We start from the raw sequence: 15,828 nt of genomic DNA, 5'->3' as shown, positions 1-15,828 counted from the left end.
GTGCTGCAGCATTTTCGCGGATTAAACAAATCACAACCGAGGAGACATTTATAATCCGCCAAACCGGGAGGCAGCTAAAAAAAAAAATGGAAAAATGTGCTCTTAACTGTGGAAGACGATGGTCACTAATAAACTGCCCGGGCCACAAATACGTCCTTACTGTCTCTGAAAGAAAGACCAATATGACACATTCGTTAATCCTGGGTAAGGTATGACCCGGAAGTGAATACCCCCAAGTCGGATGGCTTTCAGTTTGGTTCTAACTTTGAAGAGAGATTAACAGCTTGTTAAATAAAGCGAAACTGGAGCTTCATTTTTATTTGTTTTTGATGATGGACGTAATATCTGCACAGCTGTGGCGTAATAAAGGCGGATGAGAGAGGGGGGACTCAGCACAGTGCCCTGGCCTGAGGGCTCCTTATGTACTTTGCAGGGGGCGCGGGGGCGGTGGGGGGGGGGGGGGGGTGATTCCTTACGCCACTTCTGCAAAGAGCAATGTGCTATTCCATCATGCTAAAAGTGACCTCTCTCTGTGGGAGAATGGAGTGTACCATGGCACGAGAGCCCGAGCACGCCTTTGACTAGAGCAGGCCGCGTTCGCCTGGGAGTCCATCTTCAGACGGCGCTCTGCCTGGTGTGAATTCTTTCCATATCAGCTATCTCCTGTATTTGCTGTCTCTGCTGAAGGATGTTAGTGACATTTCCACTTATAGCCGCTTCAAAGGTGAGGGAGAAAAAGAAATGACTGAAATGCTGCTCTTTTTTACGATCTCCTGTCAGCGCTCGCGACAGTACGGCTGGGTTTGTTTTATGACACGCGCCGCTGCGGCGTGCAGAATAAACGTTCCAACAAAATAGCAAAGGGTGCCCGGAAAAAAAGATCACAACAAAATATTGAATGAATTCCCTTTTAATTTATTTGATCATTCCACATTACGGGGCTATGAATTGCTCAAATTTGATAACAAGTACTCAATTCAACTCATTATGTAAGTTAAATTAGACTTCGATAAAATTTCAGCGACGCGCAGTGGTTCCTGGAATGAAATGTAATTTGTGCAAGAATTTGTTGTATCTGTCACAAATATTTCCAATTAGTGAGCGTAATTATTTGATAGTTTCTCCAATTACGGCTTAAACGGGTGAATTTGGGACTGTGGAGGGCCTTAATTGGCCTAAATTTGATATTTTGCATATTTGCATAATGAGGAAATTGGTAGAAAATTGTGTTCATTCATTTGTGAAAAATCCTATGAATTTTATGAATTTGAAAGCTCTGTTTGTGCAGACTGTGACTTTGCCTGCTGATCCCTGAGGAACCGCCGCTGAATGCCTGAACGGGCAGCATGCCAGGTTCTGTGCGCGCGCGGGAGGCGGGAGTCACGCGCTCGCCCCAGCCCCTGCCAAGCACCAGTCAGGAGCTGCCGGCCGGCTCTCCACTGCTCTGTTCACTGTGAGGCCAGCTGTCTTCTCCTTGCAAACAAGCATGTGTGCACAAAATAACTTTGCAGATTGAACCCAAAGCCCCGGGGGCTGGAGGAAGAGTGGTTTATTATTACGCTTTTTGGTGGCTAAGAGCTGAAGGATGGGTACCTTGCAGAGACAGAGTAAAATACTTGATATACTGATTGCATGGTCAGATTTAAAGGTTGCACAAAAACTAAATGCATATAAAAGTGATTGGGCGCTAACCCATAAAATGTATTATCAGGTGTTTATATTTTAACACGTACCCGGTTAACTGCTCGGTTAGCCTGCCCCAAAGGATGGGAACTGCAGTATAGATCTATCATCCTGTTGCCGTGACACCAAGACTAATAGCCATAAACACTAAAGCCAGAAGATACAAGCGGTATAGGAGCTATGCAAAGTTAGATCAGCCCGCTACACTTCTGATACAATCACTATTGGCTCTGCGAGTCTGTATACGTATTCACTAAGCCTGGGCTGTGAACTCAGCTCCGCTCACGGAGTTTTCGGTGCTTTGCGTTATGTGGAGTTCGAGGAGTTCCGTAAAACTCCGCCCCACGGAGCAGAGTTGTTTTTCCACCCTCTTGCTCGTCAACATTGGCGAGCGAGGGAAATCTACCTCCCGGCGAGATTATTCCTCATTAGAGCTCGTCAACACAAGTTGGTGAGTGTGAGTGAGGGAAATCAACCTCCCAGCAAGATTTCTCAACGCGGGCGGTCAGATGTCTCAATGCAGGGGGCCACGTATGCTCGATCCGCTCGCGTTGAGAAACTGTCTGTTCACATTGAGAAAGTTTGCCACTCGAGTAGAAAATCTACTCAAGCGGCAGAAAGGAAGCAGCGCCCACTTGCGCCCGCTCGCGTTGGACATGGTGTCGTTCCAGATAATTTCACAGTGTGGACAAACACCCGATGCTGAAAATTACAGTGAACAGCATTTTTCTAACGTACTCCACCACTTGCGGAGCTCCGCGCGTTTTTTGGACTTCACCGAGTTCCACGTACTCCGCGAACTCCGCCCAGACTTAGTAATCACATCAAAAGGGCTCCTAAGAGATTGATTGGCACAACCTGCATTGTGGCCGGAAGTAACTGTGATGGCCTGGGCTGTTGCCTGAAGTACTGTGCACATTCTCGGCTGTATGCCATCAAACGTTAGGGCTCATACAATTTTATTGTATTTTATTTGAGTAGGTAATGCTGCACCTGTAAGAAAGTCCAGCATTTTGAGTGCTTTCTCAATTTTGATTTACGTTTTGCTAGCAGTTTGAATCTGGGCACCATGATGCTGAAATTCATCACCCCAATACGTGTGCTCTGATGCCCGAGCATGCTCAGAGTCGAAGGGTGAAGTTGAAGGGGGGGGTGCGTCAGTGAGCATAGGGGCAGGCTCAAAGGCGTGGCAAAATAGAACATTCTGTAGCTATTTTGTTGGTCATTCACCTTCAGGTAACTGAATTTAAAATATCGCATATCTGAAATGAAAAATAAATGCAAGTTAGACTAACCAGGGAGAGATGCACTATTTCAGACTATGAAACCTCTGCTGGTGAACGTGATCCTAGCACATTTCTATGTATGTAACAGAGAGCCACATAATTGAACTGTGGTTGGTGCAGTAACAAATAGTGCTGAGATTTGAGTTACGAGTGCCCAGCCTGTGACAGAAAGCACTGTGAATATGCAAGTCATTATTTTAAGCTTGCATTACACACAATATTAGATAGAATTACCACAAAATGCCCACAAAATGTAGCTTTAAGAGTGAATAAAAATACTTCCAAAATATACATTTTAGTAATACTCAAAATAAAGCCAGTGCAAACGTTTTGTATAGCTGTGTATTAAAAGGCTGTCTCCGCGGGTCAGTTGGTAACTAGGCCTGGGCAAAAATTTCGTTCCGTTCGCGGAAATTGCGATAATTTGACATTTTTGCGTTCCGCGGAGAGCGCGAAAATGTCAAAAATTCCGGTTTCCGCAGCTTGGCGATAATTTGTTTCTTGCTCGCGCTGTAAAATAATACATTCTCGCGCGCGCGCGATCGCCTTACCTGAATCCCTGCGTTCGCCGACAAGTTTTCTTGATCCGGTCGCGTTCTCCATGAGATGTTGTATTGTTTTTAGCCATTTGCGCTGTCTCGCGACAGTTCGCGCCCGCAGTGACGTCATGCGTCGCGCGATCACGTCTTTCTTCTCGCGATCATGCACCGCGAGAACAACTCAAAACAAGATGGCCGCGCCCGCAAGCAACCACATGGGTAAGTTGGCGACCCGCAACCATGCAGAAAATCTCGCGAACATGCCGGAAAAAAACTTCCGCATCTTCGCGATATTTCTGCTTGTTTGCGATAATTTTAAACATTCTCGCGATAATTTGCGAAGGTTAATTCCGCAAATTCCGCCCACCCCTATTGGTAACACCCTTGCAATACTGATCAAATAGAATACATCTTTGTCCTCTGGAAGCTTTCAGTGAACTCCATCAGTTAACGCTAATAGGACTTCCAAGCAGCCTTTACCTCTGCAGATTAACCAATTGTGCACATTTACATTACTTTCAGGCAGCATACATCCAGGCAAGAAGGCTTGCCTCTTGTTTACCTGCTCGTCCCTCACTTGGCTCCAGAGCACAAGAAACGCCCTCCTTTCCACAGCTGAGGCATCCCAACTTTAAAAATTAACCCTTGTTCACCTCAGATTCCACCCGCTGCGACCTCTGCCCTGAGTCCATCCTGCCAGTGCCCCATCTCTTGTTCTACATTTTCTGACACCATTTGTTTTTGTGGGTCAGACCTCTTCCTGTTGCCTCTGCCTATCGAGAAGGAGATTATTGACTTCAGCAGGAGCAAAGTCCTAAAATGTCTGTCACTGCTCCACATTAGTCCTAAAGCCTAACGGGCTAGGAGAGCGAACTGCAATCATGTACACATGCTGCATTGCTTATCTCCAGTCAACACCACCTCCTTTATTTCCTCATACTTCAAGATCAAGTGTTGCTTGGACCTTGCTGCCACTTTTTTACTTCAAGTCTGTCGTATGTGCATTTAAAAATGGGTGCCTGTCCCTTCCTTTGGTTTTTGTTTGTTGTTATTTTAGTTAATTTATTGTGGCAGTTGTAGTTTTTGTCTGGTTTTGTGCCCGACTTTGCCTGGAGCAGGGCGAGCATCCTCCTGTTGCCACTCCTCATTGAGCAGCTTATTGTCATTTTGTTGGGTTGTATGTAATGGAGTGTGGAATGCGGCGTGTGTAGGAGTTCCCTGCGTGGAACTGGAGAGCGGGGTTGGACGGCAGTTGCTGCCGGACGTAGATCGAGATGGACGAATAAAGGAGAAGCACTTACCTGCACCCTGAGTCCGCTTCCTTTCACTGGCGACGAGCTGGTCCGTCTGCTTCTGCCTCCCTGTGTCTGCACGCCCGTTTCTCCAAGCAAACTGACCAGCGTCCCATTGTTGGTGGCAGTTCCCTGCCACGTGCGGTGAAGCTGTGCCCAAACAGCAGATTTGCAGCCCTTCCAGATACTGCCAAGACTCTTCGTAAGTGAAGTACGCAAGACAGTGGTACGGCAGCGCTATAAGGGAAAGCGAGGTTTGAGTTTGAGACTGCAACGGTCAGGTGACACGCGCTGCCAATTCTACCTTGTGACGGCGCATGCACGTCCACACCTGCTCTGTGCCCAGTTTTTCATTGAAACACACACAACGTGTGCAACGTGGAGGCCATCTTGGATTGGGGCCAAAACCTAGTACGCAATTGTGTTTTCTCTTTGCCTGGTGACAGACATACCATTCTAATCAAGCCTGCACCTTTAGTCTTGTGACATCGGTGACAGGCACACCTTATATATACATTCATAGAATTGAATGAACACTGAGTACAAAAAAAAATTAGAGAAGTAATAAAAACAATTTAAAACGCCATAAGAATTATAACAAACAGACTCAAGAATTTCTTTGGGGGCCATACAACCAGCAATTTATGAAGTGAATAAAGCACAGCTATGTGGTATAGAAACTTATAATAAGCAAACATTATTGTGTGGCAGCAATTCACCCACACAAATTTACACAATGGATACAATTCTTGCACCTCCACCCTTTCTACAAACTGCAGGAACCCCTCCTTTGATCTGGCATCATTGGAAAGACACTTTTGAGGCATATTTAGAAGCCATTGACGGTGATACCTTCACTTCTAAAAATAGGAAAGCGCTTTTAATTTACAATTTGGATTCCGAAGGCAGGAACATCCTTAAGACTCTACCCTTAGAGGTTGTTAGCACTTATTTCAGTGGTGGCGACAACAGTGATTTCATGTTAATTGACGATTATGCGCCTATCATCAAAACACTTGACAAAAGGTTCAACCCCAAGAAAAATGTTGTACTGGACCGCCACAGATTTTTGCAACGAGCACAGATTCCTAGGGAATCAATTGATGATTTTGTCGCCTCTCTAAGAACTTTGGCTGCCACTTGTAATTACAGAGAGTTCAAAGAGGAGATCATCCGTGATCAATTAATTGAAAGAACCATCAACAAAAAGGACCAAGTGAAGCTACTTTACACTGAGGATCCCGATCTCGAAACTGCCCTTAGATTTGCCAGAAGCATTGAATATTCCCAACAGTGCATGCGAGAAATGAAAGAAAGAACTAAGTTCAATGATGTGAAACATTTAAGCGTCAAATATGTTTCCAAACCTGCCAAAGGTGTTAAATCTAGCCCAAGTCAGAAGTCCAAATTGGTGTCCAGTTAAGCACGGAATTCTGAAACAGCATTTAGTAAGACAACATTCAACAAATCGAAGCTCATATGTTTCAGGTGTGGTAGTAAGTCTCATCTGGGAAATGCCAAATTCTGTTTTGCCCTAAATCAGACTTGTTTCAAGTGTGGTAGAAAAGAACACCTTGCACTGATGTACAAAGCAACATCGACCCCGAAACCCTAACATGCACACTGTCAAAGCCATTGAAGATGGTTTGGATAGTTTGGATGAGGAGAGCAATGTATTATTAATGCTGTTCTCTTAGACTGTGCAAACTGATGGAGAATTAGAAATATCTGCTTTGCTGGGTTCAGGTGAAAGGAAAGCTCCGGTTTGTGCGGATTTTGTGAACAACAGGAAAATTAACTTCTTGGCTGATTCTGCCTCTCCTTTCACACTCACAAACCAGAATGATTTTGAAGAGTTGGAAGACATTCAGCTACAACAATCCTGTATAAAGATCTTTGCCTATGGGGGTAGGAGGGTGGATTTTGTAGGGAAGTTGAAGGGAAGTGTGGAATTTGATGGAAATTCTACCACTGGACCCGTTTATGTTGTGACAGAGGGTGCAAATCTGTTGGGATAGCAAGAACAAGGGGAGTTAGTAATAATCTTGGACCCCAGTCATCCTGACATGGTGTTATCTAGTCAGAAGATGAAAGCATCTAGTAATGTGACTCTGTCATCTACTTTGTCCTGTACTGGCATGCTGGGGCATTTGATGGCTGATGAATGGTCCAGAACTATCCTGAGGTGATTAGTGAACGTTTAGGCAAGCTGAAAGGTTTTCAGCACAAAATTATTCTCATGGAGAGTGCACAAGCGGTTGCCCATAAAGTGCACAAAGTACATCTGAGTCTGCAAAAGGAATTACGTTTGGAGTTGAAAAGGTTGTGTGACATGAGAATAATTGAACCCATCGAAGGGTCTGAGTGGTTGGTGCCCATAATTTTGGCTCGCAAGGCTGGCAAGTCTACGAGACTTTGTTTGGACTTCTGTGATCTTAATGCCAATATTTGGATTGATCCCCAACCTTTGCTGAATATCAATAAAATGTTGGCAACGTTGGATGGTGCCAAGTTTTTCACTTCATTAGACGTCTCTTCAGCATACCATCAAGTTGAGTTATGTAAGGATTCCAGGCATCTCATGTCTTTTGTCATGCCTGAAGGGGCTTACGGCTATGTCCGTATACCTTTTGGTTTGGCATCCGCATCAGTGGTATATCAAAATCTGATGGAGAGTTTATTTGGAAATACCACGGGGGTGGTGTTCTTCCAGGATGACATACTGATTTATGGGAAGACTGAATCTAAACACGATGCAAGAATGAAAGAGGTTCTGGATATTGTGAAATCAAGTGGTTTAACTCTGAGGAGGGACAAGTGTAAGTTTTTCCAGGAAGGCGTGGACTATTTGGGTGACCACATTTCAGCCAAGGGTGTGGAGCCTAAGAGGAACATTTTGGAAGCTAAACAAAAGGCTCGGGTTGGTGGAGTATTATGCCAAATTCATTGGAAATTTCTCTGATAAAATTGTGTGTTTGCGCAATTTGATGAAAAAGAGTAACAGATTTGTGTGGAACGAGGAGTATGAAGACAGTTTTGAATGTATCAAAAAGGATATTGTGTTGGCCCAACTACTAAGACCATTCAACATCAACGGTGTGACAATGGTGTCTGCTGATACAAGCAATGTGGGTCTTGGTGCTGTCCTCGTGCAGAAAAGGCATGACGGTTCTGAATAAACCATTGCGTTTGCATCACGGACGTTGCAAGGGGCAGAAGGCACCTAATCCACCATCGAAAGAGAGGCTTTGGCATTGTGGTGGGGTGTGCAACATTTTAGGAATATTCTTTGGAGTAACATACTTGTTCTCAAAACTGATCATAAGCCACTGGTGGATCTTTTCACTACTAAAGGGGGCAGCAGAGCTACTCTGCGCATTGCCATGTGGCAGTACAGGCTACAGGAATTTCAGTACAAACTTGAGTATGTGGCTGCTGCTAAGAACTTCGTGGCTGATTGTTTATCGAAGTTACCCCAAAAAGACGCGGCTGAAGGGGAGAAATCGGTTGATGAGTTGGAGATCGTGTGCTTGGTGTCTTATGTGAATGATGTGGCTAAGGGTGCTTTGACTTAACAGGAATGGTTGAGTGCAGTGTCGGAGGTTGAGGAGCTCAAGGCAGTGGAAAATTCTGTGTCTGGTAGTTGGCCCAATTGCAAGTACACGCCCACGGAACTAATTCCATACAGGGGGGTTGGTGAGGAATTGTCCGTGGTGAGGGGTATCTTGTGCAGGTGTGTGCAGGTGTGGTCAGTTAGATGCCTCCTAGTTGCATGCGCAAGAAGATTTTAGACGTAGCCCTTGGGGGTCCTCTGGGCATTCAGGCCATGAAACCGAGAGTAAGGGAAGATTTATGGTGGCCTAGAGTAGACAGGGCTATTGAACACTATGTTCGTGATTGCTGCATGTGTGTACTTAGCGACAAGACCCAAGTCACGTGTCCTTCCCCTATTGTTCCGGTTGTGGTTAAGAATACCCTGTGGTGCAAACTCGCTTTTGACATTGCCGGACCTTTCGGAATCATGGGTTGTTCACTCAAGTATGTTTTGGTATTGGTGGACTACATGACAAAATGTCCAGAGGTAAAGTTTGTGGACAGTGTGAATGCTGAAGTGGTGATTAACTTTTTCAAGGCGGTATTTCTGAGGGAGGGATTTCCGGAAGAGTTGGTGACGGATAATGGGACACAGTTGGTATCCAGGGAGATGAAAAGTTTTCTGGTAGAGAACAGCATTAATCTCAAACAAATAAGGGGAAAGGGGGGGGCTTAACAATAATAAACTAGCTTGATATTATCGTAGGTCCAGCATACATGCCCATCAATCAGTGTAAACAAAAGGGTATGCAGTTCCTAAAATTAACGCAGTGTGTGTTAGAATCACTCCAGGTCCCAGGGTGATGTTGTGAAAACAATAAGATGAATAGGAGTAAAAATTACTCCTTCTGGAAAAGAAGACCCTCACACACCCAACAATTGGGTATACTTGATGTATATTTACCTTACGTATCTGTTGTTTGTTTTTTATCTACTCTCCTCCATTTAGGACACTAAAATTTAGTGCCTTCCTACGCTGGCCTCATATTCTCCACAGCCTAAGAGGGTGAGTTTATGCAATACTGCTCTCGATAAATCGATGCAACCTCGCTGGGGTTGGTCTTTGAGGTGGCATATAATTAAATAAATGCTGACAGCCTTGATAAAGTCCTACAAATATTTGCTCACAACCGACGCATGCCACGGTTTTATGTCTGACATCACCTATTGTCTCAGTGAACCTGATGCACTTTGTTTTATTCTGATTATTGTAATTGTAGTTCAGTTTCTTGGCAGTTATATTGTTTTCCCACTTTTGTGCTTAACCCTGCCTAGAGAGGGTCGGATCCCCTGCCACTATGACCAGTTGAGCAGTTGCCTGCTGATTGTAGTGGGACAGCTGCCTTTAAAATGGCAGCTGCTGCATGGATTTTAAATGGCTGAATGTGTGCTCACAGATAGCTCTCACAAAGCTCTCTGCAGGCACACTGAACACTCACTAATTCAAGTCTGATTGTAGGGCAGTGTGAAGAAGAGACCTTTTGTTGTGGAATCAGGTGAAATAGATTTCTGCCCTCAATGATGATTTTGAAGTACACTACCAGGGTTAGGCACCTCTACATCTGGAGAAAATCATCAGAGTTTGAATGCTACAGGGACCTTGATTGGTCAGGCCTGGGCACCAAGGAAGTGTTAGACCCGGTCTGTGTGGACAAGGGGGACCTGCACATCAGTACATCTTAGCAGATCCAGGAGAGGAACATGTATTTGTGGTTTCTCTCCTGAACCAGAATGGTACTAATGACATGATTTCAAGCTTGGCGGATGGGTTACTCCATCACAACGTGACAGCTCTCCCATCTGCGTTATTACAAATGCCATAGGCAGTGCCATCTTAAGGTTTTTGGAAGCCCGGGTAAGGCATATTTTATGGGAACTTGTGCAGAACAAATTTGAATTTATTACACATTTCTTGCTAATTCAACTCCGCATGATGCCAACCAATTCTAAAATATATGTTAAACTTTAAGAGGGTCACACTATAATAGTTTAAATATTTCTTGCCTGGGACCCCAAAAATCCTTACGATGGCATAGGGTAGAAAGATAGACTCAGTAGGAGCACTAGGCAGAGTGAGAGCTGTTTAGACAGAAAAATAAAATAGATAGTGGTCAAAGAGAGAAAGTTCACTTTCACAGGGGGCCCTATGGAAGATGGGGCCCTGTCCAATTGCCCAATTTGCCCTTGCCAAAGAGTGTCTCTGGCTATTGGAAATACAGAACTTGTAATGAAATGAACAGCACATCCACCACATCTGTGACACAGTAACCCACTGCTAAACTCTATATCAGGCCCTTCTTCTGGGCAAGACTCTTGAAGTGTTGCTTTGTTGAATGATGAGGAGAGGAAGACTTACCTGCCTGTGGAGATCCTGGACTGTGACTGCAAGGAGCTGAGATACACCCCCAGAGAAGGACAGAGCACAGCTGACTAAAAGCACCTGTGTGGGTCAGCTTCAAACACTGAGTCTCCTCTGGAGAACATAAAGTCAACCCATGCAGCTGACTATGACTAAAGTATTATCAGCAGAATGGAACCTGGGACCATAAGAGGTTGCATGACAATATAGCACCCAAAAATATTGAGGTACAAAAATATTGTGTCAAAAATATTGTTTACCTTAATATTGTCCTCCTATATTTGTAATAGGAATAAAAAATATTGTGTCGAGAATATATTGGAAGGAAATATCGTCCAAAACAGGGTAAGAATATTGTTTTTTTTAATGGATATAGACTGCAAAATATCTATCTATCTATCTATCTATCTATCTATCTATCTATCTATCTATCTATCTATCTATCTATCTATCTATCTATCTATCTATCTATCTATCTATCTATCTATCTATCTATCTATCTATCTATCTATCTATCTATCTATCTATCTATCTATCTATCCATCTACCTATCTATATGTTTCCAAATATAGAGTTCTCTGCTCCTTTTTTGCACACACACACACACATATATATATATATATATATATATATATATATATATATATATATATATATATATATATATATATATATATATATATATTACCTACTGGCGGTCGCCAGTAGGTAGTTATAGTTAGGACCACGTTTCCATAGGAAATCTGCAACATTCTATTTTGAATAACTTTGGCGCCGGTTGACGAATCCTCGCGAATTTTTCAAAATAGGTGGGGCGCTACGCTCCGCTCCTACCCTGAAAGTCTCGGGGGGATTCGTCAAGCGGGGGCTGAGATAAAAGGGGGGTCCCAAAACGCGTTTTTCCCATGCATTTTTCCATAGGACCTTTAGACACAGCTACAGCCCGAACGGCTGAACAGAATTACTTGAAATTTGGCAGAGAGGTAGTCCTCAGGTCAAGGAAGTGCCTTTTGTAGGTTTGGTGTAAATCTGTTCAGTAGATCCTGAGAAAATAGCATTTAAAAGCATATATATATGTGGGCGGAGCCTAACCACACATCTCATCCTGAGATCTGATTGGCTGTCAGCACTTCATCCAAGAAGTGTTGGCAGCCATCTTGGGACCAATATACATGATAGCACCTCATTAAAAAGCATTGCAGTTAATAAAAGGTTTTAAGACTTTAGTTACATTATAAATCATTTGTTGATGGTACCATACTCATTTTAGGAATTGTGGTATGTTCTAAGGTGATTTCACCATGTGAAAAAGCCTTCTGCTGGGATATCATGATTGAGAGAAAAATATTTTCTCATGCTTTTACCACAGAGGTTTGGAAGGTGATCTATAGGCTAAACTGAGAGCTTATTTTCTGTAAATTCACATTATCTTTCTCAGTCATGTGAGAATGAAGTCTGACATTCTCAGTAAAACATGTACATCCAACAAGGGCAGAGACTGTCAGTTGATTCCTTTGTGTTCTACTGCAGCTTCCCAGAGTGTTCCAAAGAACTACTAGAGCGCTAACAGTCCTACTTATGATAAACGTATGGCACACCTGAAGCCATCTTGCTTGGATTAAAGTGGTAACTCTTAAAACATTTAATTTAAAAAGGAACAAAATGAGGGGGTTCATTTTTCAATAAAAAGTATGATTAGTGCTGCAGAAAGAAAAATTAGGGCACATTTTGAGTGACTTCTCAAATCCTCTTCTATTTCATTAAAAAATTCTGACATGCAGACTGAAACATGCACTTTCAATACCAGCAGCAGTTTTCCCTGGTGAGCAGTAGCTTTACTACAGTGATCTAATGAGCAAAAAGAGTGCTAACATTCTGAATTTATGGCAAATGTGTGACACATCTGAATGCCTTCTTGATGGAATCAAAGTAAAAAACTGAAAGTATTTCCTACTGAGGAGACTGCAGTAAATGAGGAAATTAGGAAACTTCATAACAAATAAGTCTCCCAAGATGGCCACCAGAGACAAAAGAGCCCAAATGTAGCCCAAATATCACCCAGATGTAGCCCAAGTATAGCCCAATGACAGAATGTCCCAGAATGTTCTTAAACACAACTAGAGCGCTTACTGTCTTCATTATGACAAAAGTATGGCACACCTGAAGCCATCTTGATTGGAATAAACTGGTAACACTTAAAACATTTAATTTAAAAAGGAACTCAATGAGGAGGTTCATTTTGCCATAGAAATTATGATTAATGCTGAAGAAAGAAAATGAGGGCACATTTTGAGTGACTTCTCAAATCCTCTTCTATTTCATTAAAAAATTCTGACATGCAGACTGAAACATGCACTTTTAATACCAGGAGCAGACTTCCATGGTGCAGTAGTTTTACTACAGTGATCTAATGAGCAACTAGAGTGCTAACATTCAGAATTTATGGCAAATGTGTGACATATCTGAATACCTTCATGATGGAATCAAAGTAAAAAACTGAAAGCATTTCCTACTGAGGAGACTGCAGTACATGAGGAAATTAGGAAACTTCATAACAAATAAATCTCCCAAGATGGCCACCGGAGACAAAAGAGCCCAAATGTAGCCCAAAATCACCCAGATGTAGCCCAAATATAGCCCAATGACAGAAGTGTGCAAAACACTTATTATTTTGTGTTTTTGCAGTTTTATATAGTGCAGACTTGTCAGGTATTGGAGTGCTTTACATGAGCATTGGTTACATCACACAAGAACACATTCATTTTGGTTGTAGACATGGGGAGACTAAGTGATTTGACCAGAATCACAGAATGTCGAGCTGAAGCAGAAACTTCAACCTGGTTCCCCAGTTGCAAAGTCTGCAGTTCTGGAAGTAACACCACATCATCTCCCCTAAGTGCAACATTTAATCAAGTGGTCAACTGGATAAAAAAACATAAAGATAACAAATAATTTAAAAGTGCTTTGTCGCTATTTGAAAACTCAGAAAATATGTCCTTATTTTAGCCTTTTAGAGCACTAACCATAATTTTGATGCCAATAAGACCCTCTCATATATGTAATTTCTAAAGGAAATGCTCTAGGTATTACAGTTTTGATTACATCAAGATGATGTCAGGCGTTCCACACTTTTGTAATAAATATAGAATGTTAGCAATCTAGTTGTTCATTAGGATACTGTTGAGAGGCAGAGGCCAGGGGCACGGACTCTGAAAATTGAAGGCAGGTAGGAGGGTGCAAAGGCAACAATTTAACCACACTGAGCAGGCAGGAAGGGCCGTGGAAGCACAACAGACTATGGAGGGCAGTGGAAAGGGGGGCAGGGGCAACAAACCAACAATACAGGACTTGCAAGAGAGGCTGTTGGAGGCAAGATCTATTACGGGTCAAGGAAGCTAGGGGTGGTCCCCAGATCCCCGGGAGCCACCACAGAACTGAGCAGGAGAGTGAGTCAGGGACAAAAGGGGCACCTTAATTTGAGCCGGGGTGCCTAGGAACGCTTGCTCCAAAAATGAAGAAAACAGACATATGAGACATGGAACTGGAGGCAGAATACAATGGCAGTTTAATGAGAAGATGCAACTTCAAAGAAACCGCAGAATAGAGACATAAAGTACAAAATACAGAATCCAGATAATCATACAGCTGTCATGATATTCTCTGTATCTCAATTAATGTACTGACAGAGAGAGAGAGAAAACACATCTATAAATGCATCATGAGAAACAAGTTACACCAAGGAAAATGTTACCTAGGAACACTCACGTTTACTCTTAGAGCAAGCATTCCAGCAATTACAATACAAAATCTTTTAAATGCAAAAGTAAAGAGAACAATGGTTAAACATAACATGACATTTCATATAGGTAAAATATAATAAGATACTTCAAGCAAAGCAGAGCAAGACATTTTAAGCAAAGGAAGACAAGAGCTCCCAGCTCTTGGGGAAAACCTGCACTGCCTGTTAACCTACATACAGACGGCGAGGTAGTCCGTCGATATCAGTGGGTGCTCCCTTTTTATATCATTTGTGGGCTCCTTTGCACGCTACATCTACCTACGTATGCTACCCAAAAGCTTCGTCTGCAGATTTTACCAGACATTTCGTAAATTTACCCACTTAATGCTGACAATGGACTGGGTGAAAAGGTCAGTCTCTCAGGCCAATCGCTTATCGTAAGTTCCATAGAGCAAGCAGAAAATAATGGGTATTGTACGGGAATTCAATATATTCATGTATAAAATCTCCTCAGTTCTCCTAACTTGACGCTCTGCGGTTGCCACTTCCTTAAAAGCGGGAAACCTGCCCAGGAAGCAAGTACCAGTCCAGGATGCAGCCTACTGTATGTCGACAGCTTCAGGGGGATGTTGAACTTTGATACCGAGCACGGAGCACTCGGGTAGGGTGGGGGCTACTGGTTTGGAGCAGAAGGCCTCAGACTGCTATACACTAAAATTGCAGAGCTATGGTCAATTTACCAAAAGAGGCCTACATATTGAACAGAAGGGCCTACACAGGGGTTTTATACTGGCTGAGTGGTAAGGATGTCTCAGGATAATTATATAGCAACACAGGACCCGCTGGTCAATTTAATACGGCCTACAAATGCAGCTGGCAGGGCAAGGACAAGGGTCTCATACTTCAGGTGTGGACAGAACGGGCCAGGGGCCCCCTGTGATACAAAATCTACCCTCCTTCAAGCCTGTGGCAATGTAATAGACCATTGTGGGCAGAAGGAAGAGGCAATGGTAGTACAACCATACATGCCAACAGACCCGATTCAGCCAGGAAACGTCCAATGTTTTTAAGCTCAAATGGGCTTTATTTGATCTGTCTCCTGTCTACAATATCCTCTTTTTCAATGTAACTCAAAGAGGAAAATCAATACCCCAGTTTTGTTTCAAAATCTCCCTCTTACCAAGTTCAAAATGTTCGCAAGTATGGTACATTGGATCATGGAAGGAAATGGGATAGGGACATGGACTTGGATAACAGAGGACAGGAGGGACATGGAGAGGTGCACCAAACTGACCCTGCAGGGCAGGCATCAGGGTTTGCAGCAGCACAATACACC

The 15,828-nt window shown here is 43.2% G+C and overlaps 1 long non-coding RNA gene across 3 annotated transcripts in view; it reads left to right on the top strand.

The window, feature by feature from the left end:
- The first annotated feature begins 486 nt into the window (after positions 1–486).
- Positions 487–15,828, top strand: part of LOC146865455 (uncharacterized) — a 482,105-nt gene continuing 466,763 nt past the window's right edge. For all 3 annotated transcript variants that reach the window (XR_014976643.1, XR_014976640.1, XR_014976642.1), the window contains exon 1: positions 487–724. This is a non-coding gene — a long non-coding RNA (uncharacterized LOC146865455). The remainder of the gene's footprint in view (positions 725–15,828) is intronic.

Source organism: Triturus cristatus, chromosome 2_1, assembly GCF_964204655.1.
Source record: "Triturus cristatus chromosome 2_1, aTriCri1.1, whole genome shotgun sequence".
In the NCBI taxonomy this organism is placed as follows: domain Eukaryota; kingdom Metazoa; phylum Chordata; class Amphibia; order Caudata; family Salamandridae; genus Triturus; species Triturus cristatus.
Note: the sequence above shows the minus strand (reverse complement) of the source record. Positions and strands in the feature narration are given on the sequence as shown.